The 10339-nt window shown below is 39.8% G+C and overlaps 1 non-coding gene across 1 annotated transcript; it reads right to left on the bottom strand.

Moving 5' to 3' along the window:
* Positions 1 to 9957: 9957 nt before the first annotated feature.
* On the bottom strand, positions 9958 to 10120 carry LOC138807707 (U1 spliceosomal RNA). Its single transcript, XR_011366243.1, has one exon. It is a non-coding gene; the product is annotated as a U1 spliceosomal RNA (small nuclear RNA).
* Positions 10121 to 10339: the final 219 nt, after the last annotated feature.

The following is a 10339-nucleotide window of genomic DNA, read 5'->3' as shown; positions in this document are numbered from 1 at the left end:
ATGAAATATTTAGAATTACATATTTTGAGAAAATGTAGCTTATTAGCTTTTATTGTTCTAAAATGATAGAATATATCTCTTTTTTTTGTAGACACTGTATTCTGAGTTCACAACTTGTACTTGTTGACAGGCACTCTGCTCTGTGAGCCACATCCTTCTCATTTTTAAATCAATCGTCATTTAAATAATTTAAAGCTCACAAGGCATCTTTTGTTAAGATTAAGTAAAATAAGCCTAAACTTAATATATAGAATGAATAGACAAAAAAATTAAACACCCTAAGAACAAATAATCTTATCAATAAATAGGCAAGTGAATTGACTAGATAGTTCCCCAAAATTGATATAGGTGTCTAAGGAATAAATGAAAATATTCAACACTCTTACTAATCAAGGAAATGCAAACCAAATCTATATTGAAGTTCATGTCTGCCTAATCACAATGCCTATTAAAAAGAAAACAGAAATTCTTGCAAGGAGGTGGGGAAAGATACCCTACACAATGATGGCAATTAAGTGAATCAGTGCAGCCCCACAGAAATCAGTGTGGAAGTTCCACACAAGAAATCCTACATATACACCTGAAGAAATGTAAGTCAGCCTTACAGTAGAGGTATTTGCACACACATTTTTTACAGCATGATTCAAAATAATCAAAACTGTTATCTCCAATTAACAATTAAAAAAATCTGGGAGTAGAGCTGTGGACGAAGTGGCAGAGTACCGGCCTTGATGGAAGGAAACCAATCAAGAGATTAATGTCCTAGGTTCAAGCCTCAGGACTGGCAAACACACACACACACAAAACCAATGCTTCCTATATTTTTTAGCCAAGTTTCTTATTCCCCTAAGATTCATACATCTATGACAGAGCTAAATATAACGAGAAAGTGATATTTATAATGATAAAATTCTAGTGAAGAACCCAAATTTATTTTCTTCTTTTCTTTGGTTTTTGTGGTCATTGGACTTGAACTCATGTCTTGAGTGCTGTCTCTGGGCATTTTCACTCAAGGTTAGTGCTCTACCACTTAGCTAGAGTGCCACTTCCGGGTTTGTGGTAGTTTGTTGGCGATAAAGAGTCTCAAGGACTCTGTCCTTCACACACTGAATTCTAACTGCAATTCTCAGATTTCACTTTCCTGAATTGGTAGAATTAATGGTCTGATCCACGAATGCTGGGCTAGAACCTGAGTATTTTCACCACTGCTCATTGGAAAAGATCAATTCGTTTTCCTCCAACTTGCCAAGCACAGTTCTCTCTGGATGGCAATCAAGCAAATACAGATGTTTCAAGGCCAGCCCAGACAGAAAAATCTGGGAGACTTTTAGTCCCAATTAACCACAAAAAAATGCCATATGTTAAGTTGTGGCTCAAGAAGTAGAGCTCTACATTGATCAAATACCTCAGGGACAGACCTCAGGCCCTGAGTTCAAGGCCCAAGACCAGTGCACATGCACACACACACAATTTAATAACATGGTTCTCAAACCTAGCAAGGTGCCATCATAATCCCTTAATGTCATGCTTTCTTATGAGAACTGGGAAAGTCTACCTTCTGGTGTGTGCCGCAGTCCATGCTGGTAAACAGCATCTGGATTTAGTAATTAGCTCACAGCCAGTCAGACCAACCCAAACCAGAAGCAGTAGTGAGGTGATGAAGGCACATGGCCTCTATTCCCCTACTCACCCAGACTGGAATCAGGAGTGAGGTGACACAGACAAGCAGCCCCCACTCACCCAGACGGGAAGCCAGAGTGAGGTGACAAGGGCACCAAGCCCAGACTTATCCAGCCAGGAAGCAGTAGTGAGGTGATGCAAGGACATGGCCCCTACCCACCCAGACGGGAGGCAGTGGTGAGGTGACACAGGCACCATGGCCCCTATTCCCCAAATCACACAGACCAGAAGCAAGAGTGAGTTGACACATGCACACAGCCCCCACTCACCAAGAGTGGAAGCAGGAGTGAGGTGAAATGGGCATGCAGCCCACACTCACCAAGACCAGAATTGGGAGTGAGGTGGTGCAGGCACACGGCTGCTACCCACCCAGACCAGAAGCATGAGTGAGGTGACAAGGGCACACGGGCTCCCTCTACCTCCCCCAGACTGGAAGCAGGAGTGAGGTGACACTGGCATGCGGCTTCTACTTACCTAGCCAGGAAGCAGAAGTGAGATGATGGTCTCATGACACACCAGAGGCATGATCCTAGCATTCCATGGCAGCCTCTCTTTCTCCCAACCTTTGTGAAGGGCTGCTATGTTCCATGATGCACTCCGGAGGTCAAGAGTCTGGAGCCAAGGTTGTTGCTGCCCTCCCCCAACTGTTACTGCACCTGCTGCAACTATGGTAGCAAATTTAATAAGCTCTAATTCACAGACCATGTACTATGAACTATTAGTGTCTTCAGGTACCATGTTCCACTTGCTAGTCACTTAATTTTATAGTTGTCAATGTATTAAGTGTTCACTGACTTGTAAATATGCTAGAATGGAAATCCTAATATCACTGATGTCTTTTAATTTCCAGTAATGATGATTTTGAAATGACCCTTTCTGAAGAGAAGAAGAGGGGATATAGACCCAACTGTTCAAGAGTGCCTTTGGGTGACACTCTATTGGCCCAAAATGAATTGACCTAGCTGGTATCCAGTTGTTTTTGTGTTAGTCATTGGCTCATGTTTTCTGTTTGGCCTTGGAGAGTCTTAGGCTTCCCTTTGTAGACACAGAAGATGGGAAATTAATTGCCGAAGCTTATATAGTCAGGAACTATTTACTTTCTGCCCTTCTGAAATGGCATCTCACTACATAGCCAAGATGGCCTTGAACTTACTGTGCTTCTGCTTCAGCCTCCCAAGTGATAGAATTACAGTCTTAGCATACCATGCCCAGCTATCTCTCATGGACCATTTGAAATAGAAAAATGATAACATGTGTGTGAAATCACAGGCAGCAAAGATGGACCTGAGAGGAAGTTGAGTGGGCTGAGCCAGAATTGTTTATTTTCAGTGCGTAATCAACTCATGGAAGCTTAGGGGCATATAAGGTATGGCCTTTACAGTGATTAGTTGGTTCCATTTCCTCCCCTCCCACACAGTCTTTTTCTTTAAAAAGGGCATGCTCCATGTTAATAAACGAGTTCCTGCTTGACTTGACTCCCCACTGAGTCTGATTGTCTCCTGGGCTAAGGGAGGCTGGGGAACGGGCTAGCTGCCACACTTACCTTTCCCCGGACCCTGTCCATCTTTCATGGGATGGACGAAGACCCGACACATGTGTCTATATCTACTACGAGACGTGCAAAGATCAAATAATTTAGAACGCAGTTGTTAAGAATATAGGCTCATATTCAACTGAATTTCAAATTCAATTTTGGTTTCTTACCTACTTTTGGTTAAAGAGGTGGACAGTATACCACTGAGTTTTTTCGCATGTACAGAAATGTGGATGGTGCCAGGTATAGGTGACTCATGCCTATAATGTTACTCAGGAGGCTGAGATGTAAGGATTGTGTTTCGAATCCAGCCCAGGCAGATAAGTCCACATTAGAATAGCAGGACAAGAGCCAAACTGATGATCCAGATACTCTTCTGAAAAATGGTTTAATATGGTAGATTGTTTCCCACATGTCAATTTGTTATTCTGCTTCGAGTAAGAAAATTTCTAAGGCTCAGAAAAGGATTCAATCAAAATGTAGCCATTTTGATTTTTATTAAAGGAATAGTTAATTTAAACACTGGTAGCTCATGCCTATAATCCTTGCTGCTTAGAAGGCTGAGAACTGAGGAACATGATTTCAAGCCAGCCCAAGCAGGAAAGTCCATGAGATTTGTCTCCAATTAAGCAGTGATAAACCCAGAAGAAGAGATATGCCTTAATAGAGTATTATTCCTCAGGAAAAAGTTCTATTTAAGCTGCCCTAAAACTTCAGGTCATATGTTTGGACATTGCCATCTACAATGCTACTGAACATACCTTCCTTTGGTGTGTTTGCCTACAGTCTGGTTTTCACTCCTGTGGATATAGGATGCTTAGCCCTCAACCTTGGGGGTGGCATGATCTGTGTATGGAATACACTGCCCAGACAAACAACTACGATGCAAGCAATGATTGACAAGGTATTAAGTCCAAAGTTACAATGGTAAGGATGTATCCTGTTTAGCTTTTTTCTTAAGTTAATTGCTTTTTAAACTTTATCTGCTTATTTAATGTACTCTAGGATCAAAAGTTAATATTTAGGATTTTGGTGCAATTTGAAATTAGGCAGGTAAGAGCACCCATTGTTCCCAAATTCAACATTTCAAATTATTAAAACCTTGTTCAGGGAGTTCCGGGAAGATGGCAAATGAGAAGCTGGAGGCTAAAAAAGCTCTCGCATAGAAAGCAGTTATAGAGTTCCAGTGAACAGTCCTAAGCCAGAGAATCACACCAAGTGTGCCTTCACAGGACAAAGAGTTAGGCTAGAGAGAGAAAATACAGGCAAGGAGACAGCCCTGAGCACTTGCCAGCATAACAGAGATTCCTATACTTTCCTTCAATGTACCTGTCTAATATTCTCTTCTTTGTCCAAATTTAGAAACATTGAAGTTATACCTTGCATTCTCTCAGACCACAAGGGAATAAAATTAGAACTCAACACCAAAAGCCACCAAGGAAATTCCGGTAACACATGGAGGCTGAACAAAACACTGCTGAATCACGAGTGGGTCATAGAAGAGATTAGAAAGGAAATTCAAATGTTCATGCTATTCAACAAAAATGAACACACTAATTACCAGCTCCTCTGGGACACAGCAAAGGCAGTACTCAGAGGCAAGTTTATAGCTCTAAGATACTACATCAACAAATTGGAGAGATCTGATAGCAACAATTTAATGACACATCTAAACCTCCTTGAAAAAGAGCAGCAAAATAAACCCTAATCCAGTAGACGGAAAGAAATAATTAAAATTAAATCAGAACTAAATGAATTAGAATCCAAAAAACTATAGGAAGAATCAACAAAACAAAGAGTTGGTTCTTCGAAAAATTTAACAAAATTGACAGACCGTTAGACAATCTTATCAGAAAAAGGAGAGAATAAACTCAGAGAGGAGAATGGAAACATCACCACAGAAAAAACCAAGATTCAGAACATTTTAAGGGAATACTTCTCAAAACTTTATGCTAATAAGTTTTAGAACTTGGCAGAAATGGGCCTTTTCCTAGCAAATATTGACATGCCAAAACTAAACCAAGATGAGTTAAACCATCTTAACATGCCCATATCAAGCATTGAAATAGAAACAGCTATAAGAGACCTCCCAGCTAAGAAAAGTCCAGGACCAGATGGTTTTACAGGGAATTCTACAAGGCCTTGAAACCAGAGCCTACACCAATAGTCCTCCAACTCTTCAATGAAATTGAAAGAGAAAATTCACTACTGAACACATTCTATGAAGCCATCATAACCCTCATCCCAAAACCAGGCAGGGACTCATCAAAGAAAGAGAACTATAGACCCATTTCTTTGATGAAAATTGATGCATAACTTCTCAACAAAATTTTGGCCAATCAACTTCAAAAATTCATCCAAAAAAATCATACACCATGAGAAAACAGGATTAATTTCAGGGATGCAAAAGTGGTTCAATATAAGCAAATCAATTAATATTATTCATCACATCAACAGGAGCAAGGATAAGAACCACATGCTTATCTCAATCGATGCAGAAAAAGCATTCAACAAGATCAAACACCACTTTATGATGAAGGTTTTGGAAAAATTAGGAATCCATGGAACATTCCTCAATACAATAAAGGCTGTATATGACAAACATACAGCCAGCATTATACTTACTGGTGAAAAAAGAAAGTCATTTCCTCTTAACCCAGGAATAAGAAAAGGATGTCCACTCTCTCCACTTCTCTTCAGCCTAGTATTAGAATGCCTAGCTACAGCAATAAGACAAGATGGACACATAAAGGGGATCCAAATAGGGAAAGAAGAAATAAAAGTCTCCCTGTTTCCAGATGACATGATCTTGTACTTAAGAATCTCATAGACTCCACTCCCAAATTACTCAAGCTGAATCAAAACTTTGGCAAAGTATCAGGGTATAAAATTAACCCCCCCAAATCAATGGCTTTTCTGTATGCCAACAAGGAGAAAAATGGGGCTGAAATTAAGAAAGCAACTCCATTTGTAATAACCCCTCAAAAAATAAAATACCTAGGAATTAACTTAACCAAAGAAGTGTAGGGCCTCTATGATGAAAACTTTAAAAACTTGAAAAAGGAAATCACAACAGAACTTAGAAAATGCGAAAAACTCCCATGCTACTGGATTAGAAAGATTATCATTGTGAAAATGGCAATACTTTCCAAGGCTATCTACAAATTCAATGCGATACTTATCTAAAATACCTCAGTCTTCAAGGAAATAGAAGAGGCAAGCCAAAAATTCATATGGAACAATGAAAGACCCCCAATAGCAAAAACGCTCCTCAATGGAAAGAACACTGCTGGAGGAATATAAATACCAAATTTCAAAGTCTACTATAAAGCTATAGTAATCAAAACAGCTTGGTACTGGCAAAAGAACAGACCTCAGGACCAATGGAATAGAATTGAAAACCCAGAAATGAACCTACAGACCTATAGCCATCTAGTCTTTGATAAGGGAGCTAAAAAAATAGAATGGAAGAAAGACAGCCTCTTCAGTAAATGGTGCTGGCAAAATTGGTTAACTACTTGTAGAAAAATATCTAGATCCTTATATATCACCCTGCATCAGAACCCACTCCAAATGGTCAAAGACCTTGGAATCAAAGCAGACACTCTGAAAACATTACAGGATGGAATAGGAGAAACCCTAGTTGTCCTTGGCTCAGGACGAAATTTTCTTGGTAGAGACCCAGAAACACAAAAAATCAAAAAAGGTTGGACAATTGGGATTGCATGAAGTTGCAGAGCTTCTGCATGGCAAAGGACATAGCTAGCAAGACCAATAGAAAGCCCACGGATTGGGAGAAGATCTTCACTAGCCATACAATGGACAAGGGTCTTATATCTAAACTATACTTGGTACTCAAAAAATTAAATCCCCCAACAACAAATCCTCAAAGAAACAACTGTCCAATAAATAAGTGGGCTAATGACTTAAAGAGAAACTTCTCTGACGAAGAAAGAAGAATGGCCAATAGACACATGAAGAAATGCTCAACCTCCCTAGCCATAAAAGAAATGCAAATCAAAACAACATTGAGATACCACCTCACCCCAGTTAGAATGGCAAAAATCAAGAACTCTAATAACAACAGATGCTGGAGGCTATGTGGACAGAAGGGAACCATACTTCATTGTTGATGGGAGTGTAAACTTGTTCAACGACCTCAGAAAGTATTATGGACGTTCCTCAAAGACTCCACATAGAGCTCCCCTATGACCCAGCAATCCCACTTTTGGGCATTTACCCAAATGTTTACAAACAAGACCACACTAAAGCTACCAGCACAACTATCTTTATTGCAGCATTATTTACCATAGCTAAGATCTGGAACCAACCCAGATGCCCCTCAGCAGATGAATGGATCAAGAAAATGTGGTATGTATACACAATGGAATTCTATGCCTCCATCAGAAAGAATGACATTGCCCCATTTGTTAGGAAATGGAAAGACTTGGGATAAATTATATTAAGTGAAGTAAGCCAAGCCCAAAGAAACATAGGTCCCATGATTTCCCTTATTTGCAATATCTAGTATATGTATGAGTCAAGCAGAAAAGATCAGATAAGGTGATGTTAGGAAAATGAACCCTAAGATATGTATTTTAAATGTTTTTTTTTTCTTTCATGCATTTGTTTCTAATGCAATTATAAGATTATTTCTTTGTTGCTTTGTATGTCCCTCCCCCACAGTATAACCCATACTTTCACTGTATTTGATGTTGGTATAATTTGTGGAAGGGAAGGGGAAAAACCAGTCATTTAAATAAGGATACAGGTGGACCTATTGCAACAACGAGAAATACAACGAGTTGTCATGTCAAAAACGAACTTTACAACTTTGCGGGGGGGGGGGGGGAAGGATTGTATGTGCGGGGGAGAGGTAGGATGGGAAGGGATGAGAAGGGTAAACAAAGTAGAAGGCTACAATGCTTGATAAGAAATGTACTCACTATCTTGCCGGTGTAATTGTAATCCCTCTCTACTGTATTTTCACAACTTAAAAAAAACTTTGTTCAGATGTTTTAATCATCAGAAATTTGAGCCAGGGATGGTAGCTCACATTTGTAAAGCTATCTGCTGGGTCTTGGCTGATACAGAGAGGATTATGATTTGATGTTAGCCCTGGAAACATTCAGAATATTGGATCTCAATCAAAATCTGAACCCAATGCATTGAATTTCTTATTTCATCTATTCAGAAAAGGTAAAAAGAAGGATTGTCGTCCATGCTGGCCTGGTCATAGACATAAAACCCTAGCGCAAAAGTGGCTAAAGTCGAGACGGGCGCAGGTGTTTCTTGCCTGTAATCTTAGCTATGCTGGAGGTGAGATCTGAAGATCACAGATTAAAGCCAGCCCAGGCAGCACAATGAGACTCTTATCTCCAATAAACCACTAGAAAACGAGAAGTGGTACTGTGGCTCAAACAGTAGAGCCCTCGACTTGAGCTGAAGAGCTCAGGGACAACACCCAGGCACAGAATTCAAGTCACATAACCAACAGAAGAAAAATGAGGGCTGGGAAGGTGGCTCAGTGGTAGAGCGCTTGCCTTGCATGCCTGAGTCCCTGGGTTCGATTCCTCAGCACCACATAAACAAAAAAAAAAAAAAAGACCCGGAAGTGGCGCTGAGGCTCAAGTGGTAGAGCGCTAGCTTTGAGCTTAAGATCGGAGGGACAGCGCCCAGGCCCAGAGTTCAGGCCCCATGACTGGACCTCCGACCCACCCCCCAAAAAAAAAGAAAAAAAATGACTAAAGCAAAATAAAAGCAGGTGTATGGCTCATCAGGTAGAGTACCTACCTAAAATCATGAGAATCTGAGTTTAAATTTTAGGATAGAATGGGAAAGGATGTGAAGGAATAGAAGGAAGAAAAGAAAGAAGGGAGGAGTTATTCTGTATATTGTACTTGCCTAGCTATTTCATTAAGGTGGCTTCTCATTCCTTTTTCTTCTTTCTTCTTCTTTTGTTTTTTTTGGTCGGTTGTGGGGCTTGAACTCAGGTCCTGGATCCTGTGCCTGATCTTTTGTGCTCATGGCTAGTACTCTACCGCTTTGAGTTACATTGTCACTTATCGTTTTCAGTGGTTAATTGGAAATAAGAATCTCATAGATTTTACTGCCCAGGCTAGTGTTGAATCTTGATCCTCAGATCTCAGCCTTCTGACTAGCTACAATTACAGGTATGAGACTTTGGCTCTGGTCACCCATTTGTTTTCTTTCTTTTTATTTTTTGTAAGTCATGGGACTTGAACTCTAGGTGTTGTCCCTGACCTCTTCAGGACAAATGAAGTGCTCTACCACTTGAGCCAGAGCCCACTTCTGGTTTTCTGGTGGTTAATTGAGGATAAGAATCTCATGAGCTTTCATACCTGGGCTGGCTTTGAACTGCAATCCTCAGATCTCAGCCTCTTGAGTAGTTAGGATTACATGTATAAGCCACCTGCACCCAACTTCCTCATTTATTCTCTCATGGTGAGTTCTAGCTGATTTCTCTACTCTTGTAGTTCCTAGCAACTACAAAGTAGGCATAGAAGTACCTCATCCTTTACAGTAGTCCTTAGGATCAAGTGACTACTGAGTGCAGGAAAGGAGATGAGGCCAATATAAAATACAATGCTGTCTATCTATCTATCTATCTATCTATCTATCTATCTATCTATCTATCTATCTATCTATCTATCTATCTATCTATCTATCTATCTATCTATCTATCTATCTATCTATCTATCTGTCTATTTAGTTAGTTATCCATGGTAGAGCACTAACACAGTCCTCCACTACCACAAATTATGCACTCAAATTTCTCACATTTGATGTAATCACAGGAGTCAGCACATCTGGAATGTAATAGATAAGTCTTTCCATCAGAAAACCACTTTCATGATCGTGGTATCTCCCCTGCCAGGTAAGTAACAATGCTGACTTGATATTTTAAAAACTAACAAACACATGAGAGTAGTTCACATTTGTAATCCTAGCTACTCAGAATGCTGACATCTGAGGATTAAACTTTAAATACTAGATAAATTTTGCTGAATTTTGATTAAAGCTCCTTTGGTGTTTTTAATTGTAGTTTTTATTTATTTTCTTATTTTACTGTTTCTTACTGTGACTACCAAAAAGCTGAGTGAC

The sequence above is a fragment of the Dipodomys merriami genome, unplaced genomic scaffold (assembly GCF_024711535.1).
Source record: "Dipodomys merriami isolate MVZ:Mamm:240054 unplaced genomic scaffold, mDipMer1.0.p SCAF_428, whole genome shotgun sequence".
In the NCBI taxonomy this organism is placed as follows: domain Eukaryota; kingdom Metazoa; phylum Chordata; class Mammalia; order Rodentia; family Heteromyidae; genus Dipodomys; species Dipodomys merriami.
Note: the sequence above shows the minus strand (reverse complement) of the source record. Positions and strands in the feature narration are given on the sequence as shown.